The sequence below is a fragment of the Eumetopias jubatus genome, unplaced genomic scaffold (assembly GCF_037043125.1).
Source record: "Eumetopias jubatus isolate StellerSeaLion01/CBP00866 unplaced genomic scaffold, mEumJub1_p1.0 scaffold_6, whole genome shotgun sequence".
Taxonomy (NCBI): Eukaryota; Metazoa; Chordata; class Mammalia; order Carnivora; family Otariidae; genus Eumetopias; species Eumetopias jubatus.
The window spans coordinates 38004445-38022411 of NW_028274812.1; the positions used below are offsets into that span (position 1 = coordinate 38004445).

Genomic DNA, 17967 nt, shown 5'->3' on the forward strand with positions numbered 1-17967 from the left:
GCATACTGTATCGTATGCTTATTATAACATTACAGTGGAAGTCCTGGTATAATAGAGATTTCTGCTCCCCAGCTTAGAGGGAGAGAAAATCCCCTCTTAAAGATTCTTCACTAGTTCCTTCTCATTAATTTAGCATTTATTGATTTGCCCAAGCTCTGTCCTTCTGGAGAAATCAGAAGAAACAAATCATTCCTTTATCCTCTAGTGTGCTAGATGTGTGCTGTCCAACAGTAGCCACATGTGGCCACTTAAATTTTTTTTTAATTTTTTTATTATGTTAATCACCATATATTACATAATTTGTTTTGGTGTAGTGTTCCATGATTCATTGTTTGTTCATAACACCCAGTGCTCCATGCAGAATGTGCCCTCTTTAATACCCGTCACCAGGCTAACCCATCCCCCTACCCTCCTCCCCTCTAGAAACCTCAGTTTGTTTTTCAGAGTCCATCATCTCTCCTGGTTCGTCTCCCCCTCTGACTTACTCCCCTTCATTCTTCCTCTCCTGCTATCTGTGGCCACTTAAATTTAAATTAAAAATGTATTTTTTCATTCCATTAGCCACACTTCAAGTGCTGAAGAGTCACACATGGCTAGTGACTACTCTTTTGTATAGAATAGAACATTTCCATTATTACAAAAAAGTTATTCTGGACAGCGCCACTCTAAATAGAAGGTGAAATTTTAATTGGGAGATAAGATGAAATACGTAAAATAATTTGGGAAATCTTAGTACACTAAAGATCGAACCTCATTAGAACGTGTACTTCCTGAGAACATGGCAATCTCTAAGAATTCAGGCTTTGACCTCAGACTATAGTTCTCCCTGTGCTGACTTAGGATGTGTTGCTTAACTTCTGTTGCTTTATCTGTAAAAGGGGGATGAAAATAGTATCAACTTTATGGGATGGATATAGGGATTAAATGAGGTAATCCATGAATGATGCTTAGACTAAAGTCTAGAATATGACCTTCAAGAAAAGTTAGCTATTACTCTTATAATATACATTAATGTAATAAAGGTTTTCTTTCTTAAAAGTTGTATCCCTTGGGGGGCACCTGGGTGGCTCGGGTCATGATCCCAGGGTCCTGGGATCGAGCCCTGTGTCGGGCTCCCTGCTTGTCAGGAAGCCTGCTTCTCCCTCTCCCACTCTCCCTGCTTGTGTTCCCTCTCTCGCTGTGTCTCTGTCAAATAAATAAATAAAATATAAAAAAAAAAAGAAAGAAAAAGTTGTATCCCTTGGGTGCCTGAGAGGCTCAGTCAGTTAAGCCTTGGACTCTTGATTTCAGCTCAGGTCATGACCCCAGGGTTGTGAGATCGAGCCCTGCCTGGGGCTCCAGGCTCAGCCCAGAGTCTGCTGAGGCTTTGGGAAACACCACCAAACAATAGCGACTGTTGTTGCAAATGTGTGCAGTATTTTTCTTACATAACTATCTAAAGATAATTTTGTAGGGAGAGGGGTGGAGGGATAGGGTAACTGGGTGATGGACATTGGGGAGGGTATGTGTTGTAATGAGCACTGGGTATTATATAAGACTGAGGAATCACAGACCTGTACCCCTGCAACAAATAAGACATTATGTGTTAATTAATTGAATTTAAATTAAAAAATTAAAAGGAAAAACAAAAAAATAAAGATAATTTTGTAATGAAGTGTGGCTAGTGTGCCTTTTTTTTTTTTTTTTTTAGGGAGGAAGAGTGTATGCCCGAAGTAGGGAGTGGGCGGAGGAGCAGAGGGAGAGGGAGAGAATCTTAAGCAGAATACATGCTGAGCCCAAGGTGGGGGCTGGATCTTAGGACCCTGAGAACATGACCTCAGCAAAATCAAGAGTCAAATGCTCAACCAACTGAGCTACCGAGGTGCCCCTAGTGTGTCTGTTTTTAAGCACAACACTAACTGGTTATCTTCCCTTGAACTGGAATTCCAAGAACATCAGCACATACTGCTCTAATACTTTGCCAGAATGAAAGATGCTCTTTGGCTAAGCAATGAGCTCACAACCACTGAAAGAACTGAAACTCCTGTGGAAAGTAGTTTTCTCCGTAAAGGTGCTGGAGAGGAGATTTGTGTATTGGGTGATGAGTTTAATCTATGGGCACCAAGAAAGTTCACTCTTCAGTGGTTAAACCTATCCTTCTCTTCCTAGCATGGAAACATCTTTCACACACCTGACTTAGGTTGGTTGAGACCCAGGAGTTCCATGGCAGGTAAATGCTAATGACATCTGTGGAGGTCTGTGGGTAGCCCTCTTGGACCTAAAGAGACAGAATTGAGTTCACTATTTAATAGTGGTTCATTTTTACAGCTGCTATCATTGGTCCAGCGCATCATAGATACCCCTTGAATTTTGAGAAAACTGTAAATAGGTCCTTTTGTGGATGGGCCTAGGCTCAGTGCTTCTCTCAGTCAGTTATAAAGTCTAAGGAGGAGGTAGAAATCTCCTTGTCATTAGAAAGGAGGAGGCTGCCAGAGTGTATTGAGAAAGAAATACTGACGTCTATAGAAACGGATTGTTGTCTGGGTGCCTGTCAACACGTAGAACTAATGGCTGATTATTTAGATTAAGCCCAATAAATTTGTCCTTTTCTTTTATTATTCACAGTTCATTGAAAAGTTACCTGTTCTTGGAGAGTTTCTGCTGTTTTATTTCTGCTGAAAAGTCTGTTCAGTAGCTAGAGAATTCATTACATATTTTCTAAGTTTTCTGGAAAACTTATCAGGTACAAAGACACTGTAGCTAAGATATAATTTAAAATTCTGAAATGAACCCCTAAACTGAACTGGTAGTTGTTGCTTGGATTTATTAGATGAAAGAAATTTACAGTGCAATAAGCTGAAAAGGGTTTTTTTCAAAGGACATAATTACAGATCCAAAAAAGTTGCAAAAATATATATGTAGGGAAGTCCCAGGTTCCCCCCCGCCCCCCGCCAATGCCCCAGTTGTCCCTCAATGGTAAAATTTTGGGTAACTCCACTAATATCAAAACCAGAAAAATGACATTGGTATGCTCTTTCAAGCTTAGTTATATTTCATCAGTTTTACATACACTCTTTTTTAAGTATTTGTGTGTCCTATACAATTTTATCATCTGTACAGATTATTCTACCACCACCCCAATAAGACACAGGATTGTTCTATTACCATAAAGCTACCATGACCTACCCCTTTATAGTTGCATCCATCTTTCTCCCCACCACATCTCTAATTCCTGCAAGTCACGAATTCCTTCTCATTTCTATAATTTAAAAAACGCTATACAAAAGGAATCATACTGTATAACCTTTTGGATTGGCTTTTTCATAGTCCCTTGGGATCCATCAAAGTTGTTATGTGGATCAATGGTTTGTTCCCTTTTTTGATAAGTATTCCATAGTATGGATATACCACAGTTTGACCACATTCACCCCCTGAAGGATATTTCTGTGGTTTCCAGTTTGGGGCTATTATAAAAAAGCTGCTGTAAACATTTGTGGACAGATTTTGTGTGAACATAAGTTTTCATTTCTCTGGGGTAAGTTCTCAAGAGTACAAGAGATGGGTCAGATGGTAAGTGCATGTTTAGTTTTATAAGAAACTGCCAAATTATTTTCCAGAATAGCTGTACCATTTTATATTCCCATCAGTAAAGTATGCATGATGAGTGGCACATTTTAATGTATTAAATAAATTTGTTAAAGTATAGCCCTACATGTCTCTTAATATCCACTATTCTACTGTTGTTCCTTATTTACTTGAACCCCACCAGACTAAACCTCAAGGTCAGGAATCCCATTTTGTTCATCTTGATGTCTTTAGTGCCTAATATAGTCCTTGACATATATTAGTCAATAAGTATTTTTTAAATAAATGAACAAATTAATGAACAGAAGAATAGCTGAGTCAGACTGAAATCAAATTGAAAAATAAAACTGTCAATAAATTATAAGTGCATTTGAATTGGATGCAATGAATTTTCTTCCAATGTATAACAACATCTTCAAATTAGAAATTGGCACTCTAAAAGTTGAGTCATTTTGGAGCAAATTTGTAAAAACTAAATGCTAAATTATGTTGGGCCAAGTTATTCATATTAGTACTTTGGTAAAAGCAAAAGATTGGAAATAATCTAAGTGACTGATACGAAGCTGCTTTAATAAAATATCTAAATAGTGGAATACTATGTACTTATCAAAAGTAATGAGAAAACTTTTTATGTAAAGAATGGACATCCCTTAAAAGATATTAATTTTAAAAAGTTAGAAAAAGTATGTAGAGTATGTTCCTCTTTGTGTAAAAATAAAACAAAGAAATTAAAAAAGAAAAGATAAAGGCATAAAGATCTTAATTCTCTCTAAGCCAATCTATAAAGCACAGGTTGTGCCACACTATCTTGTGACAGAAGGTGAAGAAGTGCTCAAAAATTAGGGAGACATATCAAAAGAATACAGGAGCCAACATAAAAGGACTCCTCTGGCCAAATTTGGGACAACTATTAAGAAAAATGACAGTGATAGATTATAACACATTGAATAAAAACAGAAAAAGAATATGAGTCCAAACTATATTTAAAAATTAAATAGAGAATAAAAAGAGAAAGGAGAGAAAGCGAAGTTGTTTACACAAGAATGATAAAATTAAAATAACACCATCTTGCAATCACCATGGTAATAATTGATTCAAGCAAAGATTGTCAGTGGGTGAAAGTTTGCTGAGGAACAGAAGCTTCATACATTCTCAAGGTATGGTGGACACCTTAACCAAATGCTCGAATTTACTATATGTTTCCTATAGCTGCTGTAAAAAAATTAGCACAAACTTAATGGCTTAAAAACAACACGAATTTATTATCTTACAGTTCTGTAATCCAGAAGTCTGACTTTGGATCTCACTAGGCTAAAATCTGGATGTTGGCAGGGCTGTTTTCTTTCTGGAGGCTCTAGGGAAGAATCCGTTTCCTTGCCTTTTTCAGCTTCTAGAGGCTACCTGGATTCCTCAGCTCAGGGTCCCCTTCCCCTTCTTCAAAGCTAGCAGAAGTAGGTTGAGTTTTCCTCGGGTCACATCACTGGGACACTAACTCTCCTACCTCTCTTCTTCACTTATAAAGACCCTTGTTATGATTTGGGGCCCACTCAGATAATCCAGGATAATTTCTTGTGTCTTGAAATCCTTAATCACATCTGCAAATTTCCTATTGCCATGTGAAGTAACATACTCATGTGTTCTGGAGATTAAGACAGGGACATCCCCATGGGGGCCATTATTCGGCCTACAACATTGGCCATGAGAGATAATGTGATACATTATCATCATGCACATTCTGATGTAATGCACTGAGAAGGACACATCACTTAAGGTTCTTTTCTTGTCAAAAGAGATATTTATCTGAATTGATAAATTCAGTTCTGAAACAACTGTCTTTCACTATTGAAAAAGATCAATATTGTTTAAAAAAAATTGGGGAATTGTTCCAGAATAAAGGAAGGAGACTACAGAAACATGACAACTAAATGCATTGTATAATCCTTGAGTGGATCCTGGGTAAAAAGAAAAAGTATAAGAAGTGTTATTATGACAATTGAAACATTTTATTTTTAACTGTATAATAAATAATAATATTGCATTAAATTTAAATTACCCAAGTGTGATAATTGTTTTGCTTGTTCTTAGGAAATATAGGATAAAAGTATTTAAAGGTAAAGTATTATGATGTCTGCAACTAACCCAAAATGCTTCAGAAGAAAGATGAAGAGAAAGCAAATATGGCAAAATATTAACAATTGATGAATCTAGATCAGTACTATAAAATAGAAATATAATGCAAGGCACATACATAATTTTAAATATTCTAGTGGATACCTTAAAAAGTGAAAAGAAAGTGAAATAAATTTTAATAATATTTTAGCCCAATATATTTCTTTTTTTAAAATTTTTTCTTTAGAGAGAGAGCATGCACCTAAGTGGTGTGGAGGGGCAGAGGGAGAGGGAGAAAGAGAATCCCAAGCCGACTCCACGCCTAGTGTGGAGCAGGACAAAGGGCTGGATCTCACCACCCTGAGATCATGAACTCAGCTGAAATCAAGAGTCCCGCGCTCAGCCGAATGAACCACCTAGGCGCCCCAACCCAATATATTTCTAATTTAAAAATGTAATCAGTGTAAAAATTATTGAGATATTTTACTTTTTTCCCTATATTAAGGCTTAAAAAACCAGTAGGCACTCATCAACTGTAGAACAGCTAAGTTTGTGCTAGCTGCATTTCAACACACAATAGTCACATGGGCTGGTCTTACTAAATTGGACAGCACAGGTTCAGATGAAGGGTATATGTGTGTTCATTTTCCTACACTTGCAGGTTTCTGCAGGTTTGGAATTTTTCAAGATAAAAAGCTGGAAAAAGGAGAATTAGATATTAGTTGTATATGCATAGACTGTTTCTAGGATACAGAAGAGACTGTTAACACTGGTTACCTCTGGGAAGAAGAAATTAGTGACTGGGGAAAAGAGAGGGATGGTGGTGTTTACTGCACCTTTCTATCCTTTTGTAGCATATTGTGACTAAGCCTATTAAAACTTGAAATTATTCTAAAAATAATATGTTTTATCTTTGTATTCAAAACCAGATCCTTTGCTATTTAGCCCTTGTAACCCGCAATTCAGAGGAAAGAGCTCCACCTACTGAACCTAATTTCCTAAGAATTCCTTGATAGAGGAAAGAAGTATGAATCCTATCTAAAATATAATTAAGTTTAGAAATTTCTCGTGATTTTTCCATCTTTGTCAGTCTTTAAAAATCCGTTTCATCTCCCTGCTTGTATATTATTAAACAATTTTAGACAAATGTTATCAATAATCTAAACCATCTCTGGGTTGCCGAGAACAAGAAACAATATTCAAGCAGAGGCTCACCTAAATTCTGCGGTGATGGATGACCGCTGGAACTCACAGTGGCGCCGGGGGTTGTGAGCAAGTTCATTACGAATTTAGATCTGTTTTACTTAAGCCTCCTTCCATCTTGCAGCGGAGCTGGGTCTCTTGGGTTACGTTTGTTCAGCTGGAACGGTTGGCACTTCAAAGCGGAGTTACATCCTGTTGCCTTCTGCTCCTATTTCATGAGGATTTCTGAATCGAGGCTGGGCGGTAAGGTTTCTTACTCCTCTGGTAATTGCATCATTTCCTGGCCGTGTCTCGCACAGAAAGCGGAGACGTGAAGCAATTGCCGGGTTAATAACACTTAGAAAATATGAGGATAATGGAAACGCAGTGGATTTGAAGGGTTTCCTCGGATCCGGGAGCAGATGCTCTCTGCAGTGCTTCACTAGACACGTCACCCGCAACTCTCAGCTTCGTTAGCCTGGCTCAAGTAATCATCACAGTAGATACATAATCGGGTTCTAGAAGGCCACGTGGCCTTCATCACCCACAGAGAGCCTGCGCCGTGTGCCAAGGAAGTGTGCGGTGTCACACCCATCTCTACAACGTGAAATGCTCTCCGCCGGTGACAATCTATCTAGATTTAGTACAAGGTTTAGTGGGACTTAACATCTGCGTGAGAGGGAAAGTCAGAAAGAGAGAGAGGTTAGATTTAGAAAGAGCAGCTAGATGATTAAAAAAATAACAAAGCAAATGACAAGCTTCCGGGCAGTACTCTTAACATTTCTATAGATATAGATATTTATGTTACATAATTAGAAGTAATTACGTAATTAGTCTTTTCTAGCAGGGCAGTTGGAAGAGGATTGGATTTGGAGGGTCCAGCTTTTTCCCCACAGGAACCACCTGGGTGCTGGGCTGGGAGCGCCCAAAATTTGCCTCAGTTTAGGAGACTGCGACTCAAAAACAGTAACGAAGTGGGTGGGGCTTAGAGCCAATAAACTCTCTTTCTACTGGTCCAATTTACGTAGAAGTTTTTTTTATAAGTGTCAAATAAGCTTCAGGGAGTGCTACGGGTAGCTTCCCTGGTGGTCTAGTGGTTAGGATTCGGCGCTCTCACCGCCGCGGCCCGGGTTCGATTCCCGGTCAGGGAAAACGTTTTATCCTACCTCCTAAAAATCTTGAATTCTTACCTGCTTTCATTTTTAAAAAATCATATTTATTTATTTATTTTATTCGCTCATAAAAATTGAATTCGTCTTTAAATGTTATTTAATCTAAGATTTAAAATACGCCTTCTATTCCACCCAGGTACAGCAGCAGGTTCTTTCCCTGTTCCTCAAAGCATCCTTCGGGTTGTTGGCACCGAAGAGAATGTAAACATTGGGTTCCTCCTGCTGGAGCACCTGGTAAGACGCTTTACCCAGATAGGGACTGGAGAGTTGGAAGGGAACAAAGTGAAAGGTGGAGATCCTATGAGACATGCAGGGGAGGCCTGGATAGAGAGGAAGGTGGGTGAAGAGGAAAGACAGTAAGGAGAGTGGTGAGTGGGGAAATGGGGGACACTTCCTGTTCCAGTGCATGTCTCCTAAAATAAACTAGATTTACTGAACAAGAACATTGCGGAAGGAGAAGCAAAGCATAGAAGTTAGAGCAAACACTCCTACCCAGGGCCGACCAGGTCCTCTGTACATAATTACAACAGAAATGTCCGGAAGTAGAGCGAGGAAAACCTTGGCCCCCAGCACGTGAAGGGGCAAATAAAACTGCCTCTCACAGTTGTGTAGAAAGTCAAAGGAGAGCACGATTAAGGTTTTGAATATGGCCTGTTAATTTGGAAAGGGTGCTGATTAGGAACGTGGTAAAGCAGGAAGCTGTGTTACTTTAAGATTTGGTTTGAAGAGGTCATCCAAGTGAACTTGTCCTGTACATATGGAGTGAAATTTTGACTAATACTGATAGATCTGGAGGAGATTCTGCTTTGAAGTGAGAACTGAAGGCCCAAGAGTAGAAATGCTTCCTAAGAGACTGAGTGCAGCATAAAGAGGCAAGGTTTGCAGGCTTGACTTCCAATATAAGGAGGACAAAGTAGGAAAGTCTGAAGGAGAAGAGTCAGTCCAAGTCAGGGTCAAAGAAGCCAAAGAAGAAAGACTCTAGAAATTGCAGTGTACCCATTAAGAGCATAAAGGACATTTTTCTTGTTTGCTTAATTTTCTAACGGAGTTTATTTTCTTTAGTCTTGGTGTCATCCTTACTGTGTTTCACCTCTACTATGGCTATTTTTAGTCAAATAAGTACCCTTTTCCTAAATAATATTGTCATTTAGACACAGCAGTACTTTATCACATTACCTAAACACAGCACAAAGCTGCTGCTTTGTAGAGCCAGAATATTGTGCTCAGCTCCGCACTTATGAGAAAGGGGGAAATGCTGAAGGACTGTTTGCAGAAATATCCCACATATGAGGAGTTTCCTTAAAGATGAAGGACTAGAAGTATTTAACCAGTACAGATGAAAGCAAAGGTTATTTGCTGCATACCAAAAACATTTTTCTGAACTTGTCAAATTATTTCATTTAAACACAAAATCGTCATATATCCAGGGTTAGGGTGATGTGTAAATGAATATTAAAATGGCAGAGAGGAACCAAGGGTGGAGAGGGAGGGAAGGACTTTATAGTTGGTGCTGTATTAATGGATTACTTAATCAATTAAATCAAGAAGTAGATTGCTAAGACTTCACTTGCAAACAATCATATACATGTTCAGCCCTTGTAATTCTATTTTTTTATGATCCACAGCTCTACATTTCCACTGAAAGAAGTGGAAAAAGAATTACACTGAGTCAATCTGAATAATGTCTACAACTTAATGACTTCTTTCAGATTCTGAACACTGAACTAAGCAATTTATCTACAATAATCAAATCGATTTGTACAATTATCCTTGTTTTGGAAACAGACTCAGAAAGTTTATTTAACCTATTTGAAATCACACAAGTATGTGGGGGAACCAGGATTCCAACCTGATTTGCCCAACCCAGATCTGATATTCTTTAAGACTCCCCACACTACAACAAATTTTCTGGTGCCACATTGGCATCTTCTTTAAGGCAGTCTTTACAAATAGTATGGCTCATAGGGAGTGTTGCATAGAAGTAAGGAGGAATTATATGACATTTCAGGTTCTCTTTTAGAGGTATAATTGAATTCTATGCATGACAAGTTTAGTAAAAGTCAACTGTAGTAGTTTTGAGGGTTACCAGATTCTATAGAAACGTGTAAAACATTTATTTTTTTTTTATTTGTTTGTTTGAGAGAGAAACAGACAGACAGCAAGAGCGGGAGGGACAAAAGGGGAGGGAGATAGAGAATTTCAAGTCGACCCCACACAGAACGCTGAATGCAGCTGGAAGCCAGGCTCTATCCCAGGACCTTGAGATCATGACCGGAGCTGAAACCAAGAGTCAGATGCTTGACCAGCTGCACCACCCAGGCACCACGGAAAACTTTTAGTTAAGAAAAAAGTTCAACAGCAAACACAGTGTACTTGCATTTATGGATAAGCATGTTGATTTGTGAAAGTGTTTTTTTTTTTCTTCAGTATGGTTTTTATCTATTTAAAAATCATTTTTACCACATCTCCATTTGATCATTATTACTTTATTGACTTAAACATGATTCTTGTTTTTTTATCTTCTTCCTTTAATAGGTAGGTTATAGAAAAATAATATTTTTACATTAGTTACATAAAAGGACAGCAATTTAAATTTAAGCCATGGACCTACTTGATTAGCTTTTTTACCAGCTTATTACATCCTCTGAATTTCTATAACATATATCACATAATATAATGTAGTTTATATTATATAACTTGCTATAGTTTTGTGTTTGTTATGTTTTTGTAAATTCCTAGATGTCAGAGTTCATAAAATATACTTCTTCTGCCTTGTAAAGGGACAATCATATCATTGGTGGCCAAAAATTCTTGCTGTTTTTTGGTCTTGATAATTAGTATGATGCCTGAGGGCACTAACATGGGAGTAAGCCAAGAGCTCCAGGAAGGCAATGTCTATATCACCTTCCTCTTGGTATTCTTTAGGTTATGTCGGTACTTGGCACACAGGGCCAATTCAAATGATTCTTGAGTGGATAAATGAAAGAATGAGGCAAGACTGGAATTGGCACTTCTCCGAAGAAACATATGTGACCAGTAATTTTTTTTTAAAAGAGTATCAACTTCTTTTGTGATTAGCAAATGCAAATTAAAATTTAAAAGATTCTGTTCATACCCATCAAAGTGGCAAAAGTGAAAAAAAACCCAATGCCAAGTGTTGACAAGGATGTAGAACAATGGCACTCTTACACGCTAATGGTGGAAGTGTAAATTGGCACGATAACTTTGGAAAACAATATGGTGTTATCTAGTAGTTACAGTTTCCCATACCCAGCAATTCAAACCCTGGGAAATCACTACACGGGTGCACCGGGAGATACATAGAATGTTTATTGCAGCGCTGTCATAATAGACCCAAACTGGAAGCAACCTAAATGTCCACTGAGAGTAGAGTGGCTAAATATATTGTGGTTTAGTCATGCAATGAAATACGGCAGCTCAGTGAAAATAAATGGATTACAGCTCCTCTTATCAACATTATGAATCCAGAAAAATATGATTTAAAAGCAAATCGAATGCAGAATGATTCCATTTTATTTGAAGTTTTAAAACGCTAAATTAAAAATGTTGTTCATTGGTAAATATATACACAGATGACGAACTATAAAGAAAAGCAAAGAGTGGTTATTCCTGGTTGATAGAAAAGAGAGAGGAAGGATTTGGCAAGAAACACGCAGGGGTATTTTGAAATACTGGTAACGCTAGCCAGGGTGTACACAGTTGTTAATTCTCATTTGATTATTTATAACAAATTATACTATTTTTCTCCACCAGTTCGATATTTAATTAAAAAACAAAAAGGAATGAATGATATGTTTGGGCAAACTCTTTGGGATGATGGCATGCCAGCAATATTTTGTTGAGCAAAATCTCACTCCTCAGTAGTCATAGTTTATAATGGTGCTTTTCTGTTTTTTTGTTTTGTTTTTTTAATAATGGTGCTTTTCTAAAGTAGGGAAGTTCCAGGATTTTGAAAGTGACAAATGTGAAAATAAACCACAAGGTGGCATCATAGACGCATGTGTCTCATTCAGACACATTTAATCCACTTGCCTTGGAAATGTTGAGTATAATTAAAATCTAGAGTTTATTGTATTCATAGGGAGCAGCAGAGGATATTTTTATTCTTTTACCTTCTTCTCATTTCATCAATTGTGCTTGATTTTACTTGCATATATTCTGTGTTATCAGATTGAAGTTTGAGGGGAGCAATTCAAATAAATCCAACGCAACAAGTACGCAGGTCCAGCTTATGACATTTATTCATTCATTTCTCATTCAGTCATGCACTCGTATAGTCATTCATTTAACCAGTGTCTGCAAATATTTGTTGTTTCTTTCTGTACCAGACGTAAGTCAAAGAAGCCCTGGAGACTTAATATGAGCAAAAACAGAGTCACTATCATTTGCTTTTCACGTAGTGGTAGAGACAGGTAATAATCATATCCTTACAAATTTAAACTGCAGCTGACAAATTCCGTAAGGAGAAGTATGTGATTCCACACTAATGTTTTGAATCAGTTGGAGATGTCTGCAGAGGGATCCATCTGTTGAGATCTGCAAAACGAAGGTGAGTTACCTGGGTAAAAAGGAAAGAAAAGAACATTCTAAGTAGAAGGAAAGTGTGCAAATGCTGGTAGCAGGAGAGAGCAAGGCGATTACCAGGGGCTGAAAAAAAGCCCGGATGGCTGGATGGCAAGTCCAAGGTGGTAGAGCAAGGTGAGGAGAGGTCTAAGAAGTGGGCAGGAGACAGATCTTGCATGGCTCTTAGCCTGAGGTTAAGGACTTTGTCTTCATACTGAGAGCATGGGGGGAGCCACAGAGGAGAGCAGGTGCAACAGCGGCTTAAAGCCTGTGCCCTGTCACTGGTAAATCTGCAGCTTTATCAGTGTCTAGGAAAGATTCTGCCTTAGGTGCTAGATAGTGGCACAACTCTGTTCACCGACGTATGTGTGATTTGCTTTTTGATGGTGAAGGACATCATTTAAAGACAGTAGGATAATTTCAATCTCAGCCATATTCATTAGATTCAAGATTTGTCTTCTAAAGAGACATGACTAAAGAGTATTTATTTTGAATCAGTCTAAAAACCATTGCTTTTGAAGATAGGAAACATAAAGGATGATTTCTTAACCAACTAATAGATCTATTCAGCTCATCCACAACAAAATAAAAAGCTTTGGCATCTAAAATATAAAAGGTATGAAAGAAAATGTTTATAATCCTGTTGTCTTAGAAAGAACCATGTATTAGAAATCAGGAGATCTGGGTCACATGACTATGGGAAAGGTGATCTAATTTGGTTGGGCCTCAGTTTTCTTCTTCTGTAAAATGAAGCACTGGTCTAGGTTATGTTCTTCTAACTCTGAAATTTTGGAAATCTGCAAATTTATTTATATAAAGCAAAATGTACAGGCAAATAATGTAATGTAAAGAGAACAGGTGTTGGGGAAGTACCTTGGTATGAGTTTGAATAAAGGTGTGTGAATGGGACTGAATGAGACTTATTTTGGATCTTAAGGCATTTTCAATAAGCTAAATTTGAATAAGCTACACTACCATTTATTGATGGTGTACTATGTACCAGATCTTATGAACATTATCTCACTTAATCCTCAGAAAATTCTTGTGAGATAGGTGTTGTTTTTTAATCCTATTTTACTAATTAAAAAACAAAGCTTACACAGATTCAGTAATTTTTCAAACTCACACAGTTAATGCATCTCAAGATGTATCTTGATCTGTCTGATTTCAGAACTTGTCCATTCAGTCATTATACTATTTATTATATGTCTTGAAGAGCTGAGATTTTTAAAAATGACATATATATTGAGTAAAATAGAGAGAAATTTACTAGAATCACAAATATGGATTTCAAATTATTTATAAGTGATCTGTTGAATAAGTACCAAGAATTTTAATAAGCTCCCACATCTTAAAACAAACAAAACTGCTTATTTAATGAATTAAAGATGCACTATCCTGGATATGGCTGTGAAGTTGCACTAGTATTAAGCAAACCATCTCCTTGTCAGTATGTTTTTGCTGTATCAGTCAAGGACATGCTTGCAGAATTTTAACTCCTAAGCTATATATTTAAAAGGAACAGTTAGACAAATAGCTTCCATCGCTTTTCTCGCTATGTCATATCCTGATGACAAACAATGGTGAACTCTGTTTCTCCTTTCATTTCAAACTCCTGATACCCAGAGCAAGGAAGCTGCCTGCCAGACCTTGTCGTTTGGAGAAGTGACTAAATGCATTTATATTGAGTTATTGCTCCCGTGTTGTTTTGTCTGTAACTCCCACTCTTAAGCATGCTTGAGGTTTGATGATTCATATCAAACGGAATTGTGTTCTCTGTTGTGAGAACTGGTCAACATCAGACAGATAATTCATCAGTTTATTGCTGGACCCGTTCCTATGATGGTCATGGTCAGGAGGCACTTGGTGTTTGCATCTGTTCCTTTGGTGCAACACATTTGCCTTAGGTCTACTTAATGATTCAGCTGTGATGGACTTATGGATATCTTTCGGTAGGCATGCTTACTGAACCTCGAAAGGGGGCACACTGGCCCCTCAAGCCTCCTTACTATAGGAGTAAATGATGTCTGTCATCAGAGGCAACGCTTGCCTACTGAGCTTGGCCATACCCTCATCTGATGGTCACCAGACTATATGTGGGTTTGATGATGTTACTACACCCCATCATTTTTACTGTGCTATGCTTATCTTCCTGATAGAAAGATTCAAAACAACAAAATAAATCTAGCAGGGGCTGCTTGTGAGACCAAAAAAAAAAAGTGGCTGGCTTAGTTCCTGTTTAGGAGGTGGCGTGTGACTGTGACAGAAAAATGTGTTATGACGAGAGTAAAACACGGTCTATGTCCTTCTGTGTTTTGCCCTCCTGACTGTGAGCACATCTCTGTCATCTTGCCAGACCCCAAGGGAAGCCTATTTAAAGCAGGCATTCTGGGTTGGACTGGCTAGAAAAGAGAAGGGGAGCCATTGCTGGCCCAGGAGAAAGTCGACACAAACAGCTACACAAAGTGCTAGTTGCTAGTTGGATTGTTTTGGTGAAAAAAAAAGTCTTTATGTTCTCTATAATTAAGGGAAAGGTTTAAAAAGAAGTGATGAAAGATCTAGGAAGCAGAGTTTTACAGTATGGTAAATAATATTCAAGTTGATAGCTTATAATCACAAAAGGAGGGGTTAACTGAGTTAAAATACTCAGTTGTTTTAGGAGTTTATGGGCAATTTAAAATTTATCAGCCCACCTGTACAAGTGAGACATTATGAATAATAGCCATTCTTTCCAAATACTTTTTCTTCCACATGAGAAAACATGACTTTGTTATCACTGCAGTGAAAACACAAAACTATTACAATGCACACTTAATGCAAGAAACTTTAGAGTTAACTTGCCAAAGATACTCAACCTCATTCTATCCCTTAAAAACAAAACAACAAAAAACCTTACAAGGCATTCTATTACATGCATATCCATTTCATATGTATGAATCTCTTCATTCCCACAGACTAATAGAATGACAACCAAGGTCAAGGAAACAGAATATTCAGTTCTCAGAAGACTAAGAATTTAGAGGAATATAAAAATGCCTCTGGTTATAAGATTTTTAAAAAAACTATACACATATAAACTGTTAAAGGCTTTGGAAAACATGCTTAACTGTAGGCCAAAGCTTTAAGGCTAGTTCAAAATCCCTTCCTGATGATAAGAATTGTTATAGTGGATGGGTTACTGGGCAAGTCTTTCTAGGCCAAATGACGAGTATTGTTTTATGATATGATGGACCTGGAAAGTATAAGTAATCAGAATGATCCAGCATTCTCTCCACACCCCCCCCATCCACAACCTCTTTTACATCCAGTGGGAGACTGGGGGTTTTTATTTTCTTTTCGAACTCAATTTACTCTGATACCTCTTTTTTTTTTTTTTAAGTAATCTCTACACCTGATGTGGGGCTCAAACTCACAACCCCAAGATCAAAAGTTGCATGATCTTCCAACTGAGCCAGCCAGGAGTCCCCAGGTACCTCATCTTAACACTTCACCATTTTGCTTTGCTTTTGCCAACCACCTTGAATGAGATTATAGGATATTCTTTGGTAGCCATTACTGAGGGTCAAGCTCACTGATTAAGGTAGGCATGACCTGCTTGAAAGTTGAAAGTTAAAACTAGAAAACTGCCAAAACTATTTCCTTTTATGCTGTATGATGGAATAAAGTGAGGTTATTCTTTTTTAAAATCCTTTCATATATTAAAAGGGTAAGATGGTAGAGGCTTTTATGCTAATACGATAGATTTACTCTTGTCAATAATTCAAAGTGATTCCATGCAGGTTGAAATATTCTTGGTTAGTCTGAGTCTGAAAAAGCAGTGTCAAAAGCCATAGCCTAGAGGTTCAAAGGTATGGGTTGAAGAATCAGACAAGCCTGGGTTGAGTCATAGCTCAAACTGCTAGGTGTGACCTTGGGCAATTAACCTCTTACTCTCCAATTCCTAATATGCGAAGCAAAGATAATAATATATGCACGCCATAGGACGGTTACAAGGCTTAAATGAGACAACAGATTTCAAACACTTAGCATAGAATTAAGCACAGAGAACAACTGAACAATATTTGCAGTTAGTATTAACATGTTTTCTTTATTAGACCTGTGACTTAGGTGGGTACCAGTTCTCAGTTATAGCAGAGGACCCAATTCTCTGACCAAACCCATTCCTGTCTGTTCCTTTGAAGTTGAAAGGGAGGGAGAAAGTACCACCTGGGGTGGTACCTGGGGAACCATTTCTCATATGCCTCTGGCCCCTCATACAAGATTGTTGATGTAAGCTAAGGGGCTTTTTTTCTTTTAAATTCTCCCATCTGAGTTCAAAGACTTATCCTTCCAAAGAATTTGAGCTATAGTCACAGTTTATGATGTCATATTTGCTGTAGTGCTTTGTTTTAGTTGCTGAAATATTCACAACTTCAGTTATTGCTTAGATCTTAAAAGAATTACAAGGGGAAGTCAAACTCCATTCTTCAGTAAAACACAGAACTGGGAATAGTCCCATTGGGCAATAAAAACATGAAAAGCTTCAAAAATATATCTATCTTTAGCTCATTAAGTTTACAATCCAGATTCATAATCTGGATTCATAAGTCAGTCCAGATTCATAATCTGACTAGGACCCTATTTTGATGAGGTATTTTTAAAGTAAGCTAAGTCAGCCACATTTTAATCTCTATACATCTCTAGTCATGGACTTTTTTTTTTTTTTTAAGATTTTATGTATTTATTTGAGAGAGAGAGCACACAAGCAGGGGGAGCTGCAGGCTCCCCACTGAGCAGGGAGCCCGACACAGGGCTCGATCACAGGACCTCAGGATGGTGACCTGGGCTGAAGGCAGATGCTTAACCCAGACACCCCATAACCATGGATTTTTAAAATTGCACTGAAGTATGTTATTATACTACACTATTGCCTCAGATCCAAGATGTACCTTTTTTTTTTTTTTCATTTTTACACTCTGAAAATTGGGATGTCTTATGTTCAATAGGTAATATTCTGTTGTGGTGGTTCTTTTCCTTAAAAACTGACCTTAAACCAAGTGTATTTTGCAACTGATGGAGCCTTACACTTAAGGAAATCGCTTTGTGATGATGATTACTCTTACTCTGAATTCATGTAATGATTGGAAAAGGAACAAGTTGATTATATAAAGAAGATAATCCAAAAGGCTTCATTAAGATTCATGATACATATGTACATGTGGATCATTAGAGCCATCACTCTAGTTAATATTTGGCCTTTTTTATGTTTCAACTTACTTTAAAATCCCTCACATTTGTTCAAATGATAGGATTACCATATTTGCAGTAGCAAAAGATCCCAAAAAGACCAACAAGCCTCTCCCAACTAGTTCTCAGA

At 37.7% G+C, this 17967-nt stretch overlaps 1 protein-coding gene across 1 annotated transcript in view; it reads right to left on the minus strand.

The window, feature by feature from the left end:
* The window catches only part of NCOA7 (nuclear receptor coactivator 7), a 157083-nt gene extending 149773 nt beyond the window's left edge, over positions 1-7310 (minus strand). Inside the window, exon 1 of the mRNA XM_028117016.2 lies at positions 6889-7310. The gene's annotated coding sequence lies outside the window, so the exon portion shown is untranslated. The remainder of the gene's footprint in view (positions 1-6888) is intronic.
* Between the last annotated feature and the right edge of the window lie 10657 nt (positions 7311-17967).